Raw genomic sequence first — 14,886 nt, forward strand, 5'->3', positions numbered from 1 at the left:
GGAACCTCAACATTTTTGTTCTCCATATTTTAATAGGCACAACTAAAAGGCACCTCAGGTAAACAATGGAGATGGATGGATTGGATACTAGTATACAATTATGGACGGGCTGCCGAGTGCCGACACAGAGGTAGCCACAGCCGTGAACTACCGCACTGTACTGTGTCTGCTGCTAATATATAGACTGGTTGATAAAGAGATAGTATACTCGTAACTAGTATGTATGTATAAAGAAAGAAAAAAAAACCACGGTTAGGTGGTATATACAATTATGGACGGGCTGCCGAGTGCCGACACAGAGGTAGCCACAGCCGTGAACTACCGCACTGTACTGTGTCTGCTGCTAATATATAGACTGGTTGATAAAGAGATAGTATACTCGTAACTAGTATGTATGTATAAAGAAAGAAAAAAAAACCACGGTTAGGTGGTATATACAATTATGGACGGGCTGCCGAGTGCCGACACAGAGGTAGCCACAGCCGTGAACTACCGCACTGTACTGTGTCTGCTGCTAATATATAGACTGGTTGATAAAGAGATAGTATACTCGTAACTAGTATGTATGTATAAAAGAAAAAAAAACCACGGTTAGGTGGTATATACAATTATGGACGGGCTGCCGAGTGCCGACACAGAGGTAGCCACAGCCGTGAACTACCGCACTGTACTGTGTCTGCTGCTAATATATAGACTGGTTGATAAAGAGATAGTATACTCGTAACTAGTATGTATGTATAAAGAAAGAAAAAAAAACCACGGTTAGGTGGTATATACAATTATGGACGGGCTGCCGAGTGCCGACACAGAGGTAGCCACAGCCGTGAACTACCGCACTGTACTGTGTCTGCTGCTAATATATAGACTGGTTGATAAAGAGATAGTATACTCGTAACTAGTATGTATGTATAAAGAAAGAAAAAAAAAACCACGGTTAGGTGGTATATACAATTATGGACGGGCTGCCGAGTGCCGACACAGAGGTAGCCACAGCCGTGAACTACCGCACTGTACTGTGTCTGCTGCTAATATATAGACTGGTTGATAAAGAGATAGTATACTCGTAACTAGTATGTATGTATAAAGAAAGAAAAAAAAACCACGGTTAGGTGGTATATACAATTATGGACGGGCTGCCGAGTGCCGACACAGAGGTAGCCACAGCCGTGAACTACCGCACTGTACTGTGTCTGCTGCTAATATATAGACTGGTTGATAAAGAGATAGTATACTCGTAACTAGTATGTATGTATAAAGAAAGAAAAAAAAACCACGGTTAGGTGGTATATACAATTATGGACGGGCTGCCGAGTGCCGACACAGAGGTAGCCACAGCCGTGAACTACCGCACTGTACTGTGTCTGCTGCTAATATAGACTGGTTGATAAAGAGATAGTATACTACTAATATTATATATACTGGTGGTCAGGTCACTGGTCACTAGTCACACTGGCAGTGGCACTCCTGCAGCAAAAGTGTGCACTGTTTTAATATAATATTATGTACTCCTGGCTCCTGCTATAACCTATAACTGGCACTGCAGTAGTGCTCCCCAGTCTCCCCCACAATTATAAGCTGTGTGAGCTGAGCAGTCAGACAGATATATAATATATATAGATGATGCAGCACACTGGCCTGAGCCTGAGCAGTGCACACAGATATGGTATGTGACTGACTGAGTCACTGTGTGTATCGCTTTTTTCAGGCAGAGAACGGATATATTAAATAAACTGCACTGTGTGTCTGGTGGTCACTCACTATATAATATATTATGTACTCCTGGCTCCTGCTATAACCTATAACTGGCACTGCAGTAGTGCTCCCCAGTCTCCCCCACAATTATAAGCTGTGTGAGCTGAGCAGTCAGACAGATAATCAGATATATATAATATTATATATAGATAATAGATGATGCAGCACACTGGCCTGAGCCTGAGCAGTGCACACAGATATGGTATGTGACTGAGTCACTGTGTGCTGTGTATCGCTTTTTTCAGGCAGAGAACGGATTATAAATAAAACTGGTGGTCACTATCAGCAAAACTCTGCACTGTACTGAGTACTCCTAATGCTCCCCAAAATTAGTAAATCAAGTGTCTCTCTAATCTATTCTAAACGGAGAGGACGCCAGCCACGTCCTCTCCCTATCAATCTCAATGCACGTGTGAAAATGGCGGCGACGCGCGGCTCCTTATATAGAATCCGAGTCTCGCGATAGAATCCGAGCCTCGCGAGAATCCGACAGCGTCATGATGACGTTCGGGCGCGCTCGGGTTAACCGAGCAAGGCGGGAAGATCCGAGTCGCTCGGACCCGTGAAAAAAAACATGAAGTTCGTGCGGGTTCGGATTCAGAGAAACCGAACCCGCTCATCTCTAGTAAATATACCCCTAAATGAGTGACATAAGGTTACTAGGGTTAATTTTGTTTGGAGCCAATTAACCTACCAGTATATTTTTGGATTGTGGGAGGAAACCGGAGTACTCGGAGGAAACCCACGCACAGGGAGAATATACAAACTCCACACAGTTAGAGCCATGGTGGGAGTCGAACCCATGACCTCAGTGCTGTGAGGCAGTAATTCTAACCATTACACCATCTGTACTGCCCGCATGGATACACACATACACACCAGGGCAGTTATGGGGTGCCTTTGGCACTCCAGCTGTTGTTGAACTACACATCCCAGCATGCCCTGCTACAGTTTTGCTGTTTGGCCATGCTAAAACTGAAGCAGGGCATGCTGGGATGTGTAGTTTAACAACAGCTGGAGTGCCAAAGGTTCCCCATCACTGCACTAGGGTTATATTTTGGTCAGAAGCCAGTAAACCTACCAGTATGGCGTTTTATTGTGGTAAGTAACCGGAGAATCCAGAGTGGTTGGATTTGAACACAGCATTGTCAGTCAACAGTGCTAACCACTTTGTCACTTGTTCATGCTATCTCCGTCCTGTATTATGCAATTGTCCTGATATCAAATTATGCCTAATCCATACAGTAGCAGCTGTTTCTGCATTCTGTCTAATGCTTGATAAATAGGCGCACTGTGAGGGAAGAGACGGAACATCGCTACAAGGGTATCCGGTCAGATGGTCGACAATGTTAAGGTCGACACTCATTAGGTCGACCACTATTTGTCGACATTGACATGGTCGGCATGAACTAACGAGCGCAGCTGTAGCGGAGCGAGGGGACGCGGTGCACTAATTGGGGTTCCCCGTTGCTTTACGCAGAAAATGACACCCAAAAAAAGTTTAAAAACTCATGTCGACCTTTTCATGTGTCGACCTTTCATACCGGAACCCGCTACAGGGCACAGTCAGTTTAACTTAAATTATTAACCACACCCCCTCTACTTTATTGGCAGTGAATGAGAAAGTGGAGGTTGGGGGGTGTAATCAAATGCACAGGGTGGCCGGTGCTTAGCGAAGTCACCTGAAAAAACATAAACACTAAGGGGTATATTTACTAAGGTGTGAGTTTCTTAGAAGTGGAGATGTTGCCCATAGCAACCAATCAGATTCTAGCTATTGTCTTCTAGAAGCGGCTAAATAAATGTTAAGTGGAATCTGATTGGTTGCTATGGGCAACATCTCCACTTCAAAAAAAAAAAAATCACACCTTAGTAAATATACCCCTAAATGAGAGACGTAAGGTTACTTGCCCAGCGTAGGGTCCCCCAAAATTCAGGTTTATATCTTCAAATACATATGTAATATGATTAAAGATTGCATATTATTATGGTGACTAAACAGCAACTTGAATAACCTAAAAAACAAAAAGAACAACAATTTAAGATGGCAAAAGCCAATATGAAGTTAGCGGAAAGGTGCGGCAAGGGAAGTGCATGCTTTGTAGAGATATACGTTCAGGATCCCGGCTGTCATCAGAACACAGACGACGGAATACAGAAAAGGATCCGGATCCTGACAACGGAATCCCAACAGTCAGGATCCCGAAGGTACGTATCAACGTCCGTCTTAGGTTTAGACTGCTGAAGGGGGGTTAGGTGTAGGCACACTCCAGGGGGGATTAGGGTTAGGCTGCGGGATGGGGGAAGGTTAGGGTTAGGCTGCAGTGGGGGGAAGGGGGGGGGGGGTTAGGGTTAAGTACCACCGGGGGAGTGTTAGGGTTAGGCACTAAGGGGTTAGGTTTAGGCACACTCCAGGGGGGATTAGGGTTAGGCTGCGGGGTGGAGAAGGTTAGGGCTAGGCTGCAGTGGGAAAGGGGGGGGGGTTAGGGTTAAGTACCACCGGGAGAGTGTTAGGGTTAGGCACTAAGGGGTTAGGTTTAGGCACACTCCAGGGGGGATTAGGGTTAGGCTGCGGGGTGGGGGAAGGTTAGGGTTAAGCTGCAGTGGGAAAGGGGGGGGGTTAGGGTTAAGTGCCACCGGGGGAGTGTTAGGGTTAGGCACTAAGGGGTTAGGTTTAGGCACACTCCAGAGGGGATTAGGGTTAGGCTGCGGGGTGGGGGAAGGTTAGGGTTAGGCTGCAGTGGGAAAGGGGGGGGGGTTAGGGTTAAGTGCCACCGGGGGAGTGTTAGGGTTGGGCACTAAGGGGTTAGGTTTAGGCACACTCCAGGGGGGATTAGGGTTAGGCAGCGGGGTGGGGGAAGGTTAGGGTTAAGCACTAAGGGGTTAGGTTTAGGCACACTCCAGGGGGGATTAGGGTTAGGCTGCGGGGTGGGGGAAGGTTAGGGTTAGGCTGCAGTGGGAAAGGGGGGGGGGGTATTAGGGTTAAGTGCCACCGGGGGAGTGTTAGGGTTAGGCACTAAGGGGTTAGGTTTAGGCACACTCCAGGGGGGATTAGGGTTAGGCTGCGGGGTGGGGGAAGGTTAGGGTTAGGCTGCAGTGGGAAACGGGGGGGGGGGTTAGGGTTAAGTGCCACCGGGGGAGTGTTAGGGTTAGGCACTAAGGGGTTAGGTTTAGACACACTCCAGGGGGGATTAGGGTTAGGCAGCGGGGTGGGGGAAGGTTAGGGTTAGGCACTAAGGGGTTAGGTTTAGGCACACTCCAGGGGGGATTAGGGTTAGGCTGCGGGGTGGGGGTAGGTTAGGGTTAGGCTGCAGAGAGGGGTGTTAGGGCTAGGCACCACCGGGGGAGTGTTAGGGTTAGGCACTAAGGGGTTAGGTTTAGGCTGCGGGAAAGGGGGGTTAGGGTTAGGCTGCGGGGTGGGGGGAGGTTAGGGTTAGGCATTAAGGGGGGAGGATTAGGTTTAGGCTGCGGGGAAGGTGGGAGGTTAGGGTTAGGCTGTGGACAGGAAGGGTTAGGGGGTAGGGGAGGGAGGTTATGGTACCTAATGCACCCCTGTCGGCATTGCCGCTATCAGCATGCCGGCGTCAGGATACTGACCGCCGGCATCCCGACTGACGGCTTTTCATACTGAATCCTTTGTAGAGTGCACACAAATGCTCAGGATGAGCAGACAAATATAGAGACAAGACACAGAAAGCCCAGAACCACTGCTCTCAGGCGTTACTATGAAAGTTGCCTGTCTGGCACAAAAACCAGCCTCAAAAAAATGCTTCATACAGGGATTGTTTGCTCGGTGTGACAGCAGATAAACCCGAAGTGATGCATTTACGCTACATCTGATCTGGAGGCGGCAGACGCTGAGAGGAATTTCTTATCTCTCACTTTCTACTGCCCCTGTGGGAGCATATCCAGTAGTAAAAGTAGGTAACAAGAAAACACTGTACCATTAGCTGGGATTCTTCACACAGCCGCACAAGTAAATAGCTGCAATTATAGCACTGTGATAAATAAAATTGCTTCCGATAAATCATACAACAAAAACTGTTAGGATAAGGTAATGACTGAAAGTAACAGTCAGCTGTAGAGTGAAATGCACATAATAATAATAATGATAGACTGGCGGATTTTACCCACGGGCTGCAGCCTTCCCCCCCTCCCCCTCTAGTAAAATGTGTCACTTGCAGGGGCAGCCCAGCAGTGGCAGTGACTTCCTATTGAAAGCACTCCCTGCTAATCACAGCCAGACATTCCGTCCCAGGGGGAGGTATTTACTTCTCCTGGGACCGCCAGTCCGGAATGCAATAGCAGAGAGAACGCTTCCCATGGGAAGCCACTCCCCTGCTATTACGGCAGCCCAATCTGACTTATAGGGGCTGCAGCCGCCAATTACCGTGAGGGCAGGAGCAGGGAGGAGATCAGCCACACCGCCCACACCACTACCAGACAGGTAAGGAGCCAACCAGGCCCAGTGCTACCCGCTCAGCAAAGGGATGCAGTGCAGGTAGGCGCCAGGATGGAGAGGCGCTCCGGCTGCCCTGCATCCCCGCTGCTGCTGCGCCGCCTGTCCCCATGCTGCTGCCAGCTGCTGTGGCTCTCACACTGTGACAGGCAGCGGCGCCGGCAGCTTTAAGCGTCCTCTCCCCCTCCCTGACTGTGTGACAGGCAGCGGGGAGTGCTCAAGTTCACTCTGCAGGAAGACCCAAAAAGGGGGCGGTGCTACACAGAACGGAGGGGCAGGGCTACAAGGGACCATGCTGATCATGAGGAGGAAAGCCTGGAGGATGGACAGCTTCGGCCAGCCAGACTTCCTTTTGGTAAGAAGATGTAGAGAGTGAGTGAGCTTGAGAAAGTGTGTGTATGTACGTCGAGATCCGAACCCCCCCCGAACTTCACCTATTTTACACGGGTCCGAGGCAGCCTCGGATCTTCCCGCCTTGCTCGGTTAACCCGAACGCGCGCATGAACGTCATCATCCCGCTGTCGGATTCTCGCGAGATTCGTATTCTATATAAAGAGCCGCGCGTCGCCGCCATTTTCACTCGTACATTGGAGATTGAACGGAGAGGACGTGGCTGCGTTCTCTCCCTGAAAAGCTCCGTATCTGTGCTCAGTGTGCTGCAAATATCTGTGCTCAGTGTGCTGCAAATATCTGTGCTCAGTGTGCTGCAAATATCTACGTTCTCTGCCTGAAAACGCTCCATATCTGTGCTCAGTGTGCTGCAAATATCTGTGCTCAGTGTGCTGCATTGCGGGGACCACCAGTATATAATTATAGTAATGCAGTACAGTAGGCCATTGCTGTATCTTGCAGCTCTGTGTCACTGCAAGTATCCATTCCATATCTGTGCTGCATTGTTGTGAGCAGTATATAGTAGGACAGTGCAGCATTTTGGTGACCAGCAGTATACATATAGTACAGTACAGTAGGCCATTGCTGTATCTTGCAGCTCTGTGTCACTTCTAGTATCCTGATCAGTGCTCAATATCTGCTGCATTGTTGTGACCAGTATGTATACTGTACTGTGCGACGTGTGTTATACACCTGGTGATTTTATACATCCTGTAATCTGTACTGAGCGATGTGTGAGATACACCTGGGGATTATACACCTTGTATACTGTACTGTGCAACGTTTGTGATACACCTGGTGATTATACACCCTGTATACTGTACTGAGCGATGTGTGAGATACACCTGGGGATTATACACCCTATATACTGTATTGTGTGATGTGTGAGATACATCTGGGCATTATACACCCTATATACTGTACTGTGCGATGTGTGTGATACACCTGGTAATTAATTATACACCCTGTATACTGTACTGTGCGACGTGTGTTATACACCTGGTGATTATACACCCTATATTATTATTGATATTATTATTATTATCCTTTATTTATATGGCGCCACAAGGGTTCCACAGCGCCCAATTACAGAGTACATAAATAATCAAACAGGAAAACAGCAACTTACAGTTGATGACAGTATAGGACAAGTACAGGGTAAATAAACATAGTTACATCAGCAGATGACACTGGAATAAGTATCCGGTGGCAGAAGACTGCTGGATGTGGTACAGTTGAAGATTATTAAAGTAAGACAAAGATAAACACATGAGGGAAGAGGGCCCTGCTCGTGAGAGTTTACAATCTAAAGGGGAGGGGTAGACAGACAGGGGTGACACAGATGGGGTACATAGAGCAGAGTTAGGAATGAGTGCTTATGAAATACAGTAACATTTTGTCATAATATTTCAGAAACTGCATGGCTGGTCTCTTGCACTATTTTGCTCTAATACACCACCTGCTTTAGGATTTATATTCAAAAACATTATGTCTTCATAATCCCAAAAACGTCAGTCTTCTTGGAAAGTGGTTTGTTCCTTTGTAAGGGAAAGAGAACAAACGTTCTCAAACAACGGTTTCTCAATTTCTTTTTCCTCTGGGAAAGGATTGTGGATTTGCAGGAATATCTGAGCATTTCTGTAATCAGAAAGCAGCGACTTTCTACAAATGTTTACATTAGCTTACGTTTGGCAAAAAAAAAAAAAAAGTACAGAATCCCATTTAGGATGTCTTCACCAAATCGTAGACATAAATATGGAAATCGTCATCAAACTTAATGAAGTACACAGATGGTTTAGCTTCAACTTGATGAATAACCATGCCAGTCCTTTTTGAGCCATCTTCTTTGGCATATTCCACTTGCTTGCCCACCAGGCTGTCTACAACCTCCCTTGGTTCTCTTTCAGCTGGAGGGGAATCATTTGAGTCTGGCATGATCCGAAGATCTCCTTCTTTATAGTCATCTAAAAGTTGATACATATATAAGACTGGGTCCTTTTCATAGGTTATATAAAACCATGTGTTCATAATAGGTGTTCGTGCTAATACCATCCCTCGCCACTCATCCTTGGAACCATCCTCTGTTTCAAACATATGCTCCACTGCTTTACCAATCATTGTGTCAGCCAAATAGGCATCGCTGATTCGGGATGAGGCAACTCTGTCTGGTAGAACTTCAAGAGCAGACACCCTTTCATCCTTGTGAAGCTCAAGTCCATAGACACAATCAAATCCATCATACTTTATAAGATGGAGGGATTCACTGGTACTTGATCCAGAACTGTTCCTTTCCACTGGTCTATTGGCCCACTGCCCTCTTTCCACCCATGCTGTATTCTACAGCCTACAATATTTCGCCTTGGCTGGGAGATTGGTTTACTTGGTCCCATATTGTTTCGATGTTTCTTATGAGATGTTCTTTTCTTCATCATATTTGCAGAAACACCTGCATGTGCTGCATCAGCTCTTGATCGCTGAGCGGCCGCCTTTCCAAATGGAGTCTTCATTCATCTGTGTATTAAAGGGCAGCAGGGCTGCCGAACTAGGGTGAAAAGTGTAGTCACTCCAAGTTTGTTGTAGTCCTTCCAGTCTACATGAAAAAGAACCCCTTCCTTTCCACCTTTCAGAAAAACTCTGACCCTCAATTGCTCTGATCAGAAGTCACTTATCTGGGGCAGATAGGATGTGTTTCCCTCCACTCCCCCTGCAGGTGATGGCTGCGGCACAGTGCTCCCCTGCGGCCAGTTGCCCCAATCCTCCTCCTCCCTCCTTTGTCAGACTCCATCACCACCACTGTGCGCTGCTATGGAAGAGCAGCTCCTGCCTCACTCCCCCTGAACTTCCAAGCCCTCCGCTCAGACACTCCAGCGCTCGTTCCCTTCCATCACCCCCTCCCTCTCCACACACTGCCAGATTTGGAGCTGGCTGCTACTATACGGCCGCCTGTCACTCTGCTGCCAGGACCAGGCCTTGCCTTCCTGCCAAATACTGATCCCTCCAGAGCTGCATACTGTATACTGTACTGTGCGACGTGTGTTATACACCTGGTGATTATACATCCTGTAATCTGTACTGAGCGATGTGTGAGATACACCTGGTAATATCTGTGCTCAGTGTGCTGCATTGTGGGGACCACCAGTATATAATTATAGTAGTACAGTACAGTAGGCCATTGCTGTATCTTGCAGCTCTGTGTCACTGCAAGTATCCATTCCATATCTGTGCTGCATTGTTGTGAGCAGTATATAGTAGGACAGTGCAGCATTTTGGTGACCAGCAGTATACATATAGTACAGTACAGTAGGCCATTGCTGTATCTTGCAGCTCCGTGTCAGACTCAGTTCTAGTATCCTGATCAGTGCTCAATATCTGCTGCATTGTTGTGACCAGTATATAGTAGTACAGTGCAGCATTGGGGGACAGTCATAACTACCATAGCATTCATTTCTGATGCTAACAGGGATTACAACTGTACAAATGTAGCCATTCTCGTTGTGGCTACATCATATTGCGATTGCGCCTTATTAGGCGCGACCGCACCGCATACGTCTGGACGTCTAAGACGTGTGTGTGCCCCATACGCATGGATGGGAGCGGCAAATGCTGCAGCTCGGCACAGCTAGGCACAGGTCCCAGCAAGCCCGCCTCAGCATGCCGGCACTTGGAGAACCACAAGTGCCAGCATGCCCGGACATTAAGGGGCCTGCTGGCACCTGTAGTCTACCTGTAAAGAAAATATTTAAATAAATACATGACAGTTTTAAAATAAAATTTATTATTCAGGTCTTCACCTGGGAGGCGGCGGCCTGTAAGCTCTTTTGCATAGCCGCCGCCTGTCCAGGGCTTCTGACGTCTTCCTCCTGCACCTTCACCTGGTAGGTGGCGGCCTATAAGCTATTTTGCATAGCCGCCGCCCATCCAGGACTTCCATGGCGTCTTCTATCTTTAGGAGCTCTTCACTGCTCCTCCGCCGTTGGACTGACAGCCGCTGCCTCGCGCTGACTTATATAAGTCAGCCTGAGGGGGGGGGGTGAGGATGCGGCGAGCTGTGATTGGCTCGTGATGGCCATCTTTAATTTAAAAAATTACGCTGTGGCGCCATTTTTGAAATGGGTACCGCTCCGCTGCCAAACTCTCTGCAGAATGGCAGGCAGGGATCACGGATCCACGCCTGCCGCCACTGACACCCGCCACCGTATCACGCCACGTCCCGCCACGCGCATCTCTGCCGCCCACATCTTCACTCTGTCCTGCCGCATTCGCCTGCAGCCAGTGAGTGATGGCAGCGGATCCAGTGACGGATCCGCTGGCCAATCACATCTGGCATCACTGACAGGGGCGTGCTTTCATGGGTTGAAAGCACGTTCCTATATGAAAGCGGCACTTTAGTAGGTGTCGCTTTCCATTATATTTTGAATGGGCTTTTACTGCCCCCGCTCCTGCCCGCCCCCCATTAACATGTGGCCGCGGTATGGCCAACTTAGGCGTGGCTGGACCGTGTGGGGGGCGGGCCGCAGCGGCTGTGTGACGTCACACACAGCCGCTACGACCCAGGCAGCGACGAGTAGCTCCCGGCCAGCACGCAAAAGCTGCGCTGGCCGGGAGCTACTCCTGAAGTGCAAAAGCATTACCGCTGTGCGACTAGCCCTGTGCTGGGCACCCCCCCCCTCATGTCAGTGTGCCTGATCGTAGCCCTTCAAATTTTTTCAGGGCTACAATCAGGTCTGAATTAGGCCCAATGTAAAAGGTGACAGTGCTGTGCTGTGCAGTGCAGTGGGTGTGCAGTGTCACTGACACTAAACAGCACTCTCACCTTTCTCTTACGTCCTAGAGGATGCTGGGGACTCCAAAAGGACCATGTAGTATAGACGGGATCCGCAGGAGACATGGGCACACTAAAAAGACTTTTACTGGGTGTGAACTGGCTCCTCCCTCTATGTCCCTCCTCCAGACCTCAGTTAGATTCTGTGCCCAGGAGTGACTGGACACACACTAGGGGAGCTCTACAGAGTTTCTCTGGAAAGACTTTTGTTAGGTTTTTTATTTTCAGGGAGACCTGCTGGCTACAGGCTCCCTGCATCGTGGGACTGAGCAAAGAGAAGTCAGACCTACTTCTGCTTAGTTCAAAAGCTCTGCTTCTTAGGCTACTGGACACCATTAGCTCCAGAGGGTTCGATCATTTGGTGCGCCTAGCTGCTTGTTCCCGGAGCCACGCCGTCACCCCCCTCACAGAAGCCAGAAGAAGGAAGCCGGGTGAGTATTAGAAGAACAGAAAGCTTCAGACTGGAGAAGACTTCAGTGACGGAGGTACAGCGCAGCGGTAGCGCTGCGCTCCATGCTCCCACACACACACCAACGATACAGGGTGCAGGGTGCTGGGTGGGAGCGCCCTGGGCAGCAGTTACTGAAGGCTTTGTGTGCACTGGCAAAGGCAGATTCGGCACCCGGGCACCGTATACATTACCCCCGCCAGTATAAAAAATTCAAATTTGAGCGGGACTATAGCGCGCAGGGAAGGGGCGGGGCTTAGCCGCACAGCTCACCAGCGCCATTTTCTCTCTCCACAGCTGCTGCAGAGACGCTGGCCCGGACCTCCAAGCTCCTTACAAGTAACACCGATTTGGAATCCAGGACTGGGTCCTGCTGCCCACAGATGCAAGTCTCCGAGGCTGGGGCGCAGTCACGCAAGGAAGAAGTTTCCAGGGAAAATGGTCAAGCCAGGAATCTTGTCTCCACATAAATGTTCTCGAGTTAAGAGCCATTGACAACGGCCTCCTGCAAGCGAAGAACCTTCTTCAGGGTCTCCCTGTCCTGATCCAGTCGGGCAACATAACAGCGGTGGAGTACGTAAACCGCCAAGGCGGAACAAGGAGCAGGGCGGCAATGGCGGAGGCCACAAGAATTCTCCGCTGGGCGGAACAGCACGTGAGCGCTCTGTCAGCAGTCTTCCTCCCGGGCGTGGACAACCGGGAAGCAGACTTCCTCAGCAGACTCGATCTCCATCCAGGAGAGTGGGCGCTTCATCAAGAGGTATTTGCAGAAGTGACAAGGCGTTGGGGAATTCCTCAGATAGACATGATGGCGTCTCGCCTCAACAAGAAGCTTCTGAAGTATTGTTCCAGGTCGAGGGACCCCCAAGCCTGTGCAGTGGACGCCCTGGTAACTCTGTGGGTGTTTCAGTCGGTGTATGTGTTCCCTCCGCTTCCTCTCATTCCAAAGGTGTTGAGGATCATAAGACGAACAAGGGTTCAGGCAATACTCGTCGTTCCAGATTGGCCACGGAAGGCCTGGTATCCGGATCTTCAGGAATTACTGGTAGAAGATCCTTGGCCGCTTCCTCTAAGAAAGGACCTGTTACTGCAGGGGCCCTGCGTGTTTCCGGACTTCCCGCGGCTGCGTTTAACGGCGTGGAAGTTGAACGCCGAATCCTAGCTCGGAAAGGTATCCCGGGGAGGTCATCCCCACTCTCCTTAAGGCTAGGAAGGAGGTCACGGCAAAACATTATCACCGTATTTGGAGAAAGTATGTGTCGTGGTGTGAAACCAAAGCAGCTCCTGCGGAAGAATTTCACTTGGGTCGTTTCCTCCACTTTTTGCAGGCAGGCGTGGATGCAGGCCTGAAATTGGGTTCCATCAAAGTGCAGATTTCGGCTTTGTCTATTTTTTTTCCAAAAAGAATTGGCCGTCTGTGACAGATCACCAGTCTGTTAACTGATAACTACCAAACCTCTCTTTATTGAGCAATTAGCTTCTACGTTTGTTTCTGGTGAAGACTGTGTGTTATTTATACACTGAAATAAACTACTGTCAATAAAAGTAAAACAGGGAAGGAAAACTTTTATTTGACTGGAACCACTCTCCGTCTTCTGCTGTTTGTGGTAAATGAGGTAACATGCGCAGAGAGGTTAATACAGCTACCTAGTTCATACAATGCTAAGACACAGTGTAAAATGCAACAAAGTAATAACTTTATAATTACTGCGCACTACCGGTATCGTACGGGAAGGGGTTCCCTTAACACTTTAACTTTCTAATTTGAGTACTCATAATCACTCACTGGTGCAAATTAGAACAACAATCCCCACATTCCGACTGAGCTATGTGAGTCCCTCTATTTCCTGTGACGGCTGTATCAGCCCGTAGTCTAATTAAGAGAACCGTATAAGTGTAATATTCAGCTCTGGCAATCAACTCCTGGTTAGTGATGAGCGGGTTCGGTTTCTCTGAAACCGAACCCCCCCCGAACTTCACCTTGTTTACACGGGTCTGAGGCAGGTTAGAAGCTTCCCGCCTTGCTCGGCTAACCCGAGCGCGCCCGAACGTCATCATCCCGCTGTCGGATTCTCGCGAGATTCGGATTCTATATAAGCAGCCGCGCGTCGCCGCCATTTTCACTCGTGCATTGGAGATGATAGGGAGAGGACGTGGCTGGCGTCCTCTCCGTTTATTGTAGAAGACAGAACTTGATTCATTGGTTGTTTATTGCTTATTTGTGGGGAGGATTGGGGAGCAGCTGTTAGTTAGTACAGTGCAGAGTTTTGCTGATAAGTGACCACCAGTTTTTATCCGTTCTCTGCCTGAAAAAAACGCTCCATACCATATCTGTGCTCAGTGTGCTGCATAATATATCTGTGCTGAGTGCTCACACTGCTTAATTGTGGGGACTGGGGAGCAGCTATAGCAGTACAGTGCAGAGTTTTGCTGACAGTGACCACCAGTATACGTTGTCTGCCTGAAAAACACTCCATATCTGTGCTCAGTGTGCTGCTTTATTGTGGGGACTGGGAGTGGGGACCACCAGTATAATTAATATTATATAGGAGGAGTACAGTGCAGAGTGCACTGCTGTACCTACCTCTGTGTCGTCATCCATTAAGTATACTATCCATCTACATCATACTTACCGATATTCTGGCTGCTCTCTGCGGGAGAGAGCAGCCAGGTCGGCTCAGCGGGCGGGCAGGGGAGGCTGTGCTGTAAAGGAGGGGGTGGCCGGAGGCGGAGCAAGGGTGGGACGGGGCGGAGCAAGGGCGGGGTCACAGTGACACCTCCTTTAAGCCACGCCCCCCGCTCTGTAATGCCGCAATCACCGGCATTACACTGCAGGGGGCGTGACTATGATGACGCTATTCAGCAAGAATCGCGTCATCGACTGCCCGGACCGCCCACTTTACACACTAAGTGGGCGGACGGGCAGGGGGGACCCCGCAAATCGGGAGACTTGCCTGCTCTTCCGGGGGGCCGGGAGGGTCACACGATTTTCGGGAGCCTCCCGGCCATTCCAGG

The 14,886-nt window shown here is 49.2% G+C and overlaps 1 protein-coding gene and 1 pseudogene across 6 annotated transcripts in view; one reads left to right on the forward strand and one right to left on the reverse strand.

The window, feature by feature from the left end:
- The window catches only part of ST3GAL3 (ST3 beta-galactoside alpha-2,3-sialyltransferase 3), an 810,547-nt gene that overhangs the window by 57,959 nt on the left and 737,702 nt on the right, over nucleotides 1-14,886 (forward strand). The window lies entirely within an intron of this gene.
- On the reverse strand, nucleotides 8,208-9,229 carry LOC134956672 (spindlin-Z-like; annotated as a pseudogene).

This window comes from Pseudophryne corroboree, chromosome 9, assembly GCF_028390025.1.
Source record: "Pseudophryne corroboree isolate aPseCor3 chromosome 9, aPseCor3.hap2, whole genome shotgun sequence".
Lineage (NCBI taxonomy): Eukaryota > Metazoa > Chordata > Amphibia > Anura > Myobatrachidae > Pseudophryne > Pseudophryne corroboree.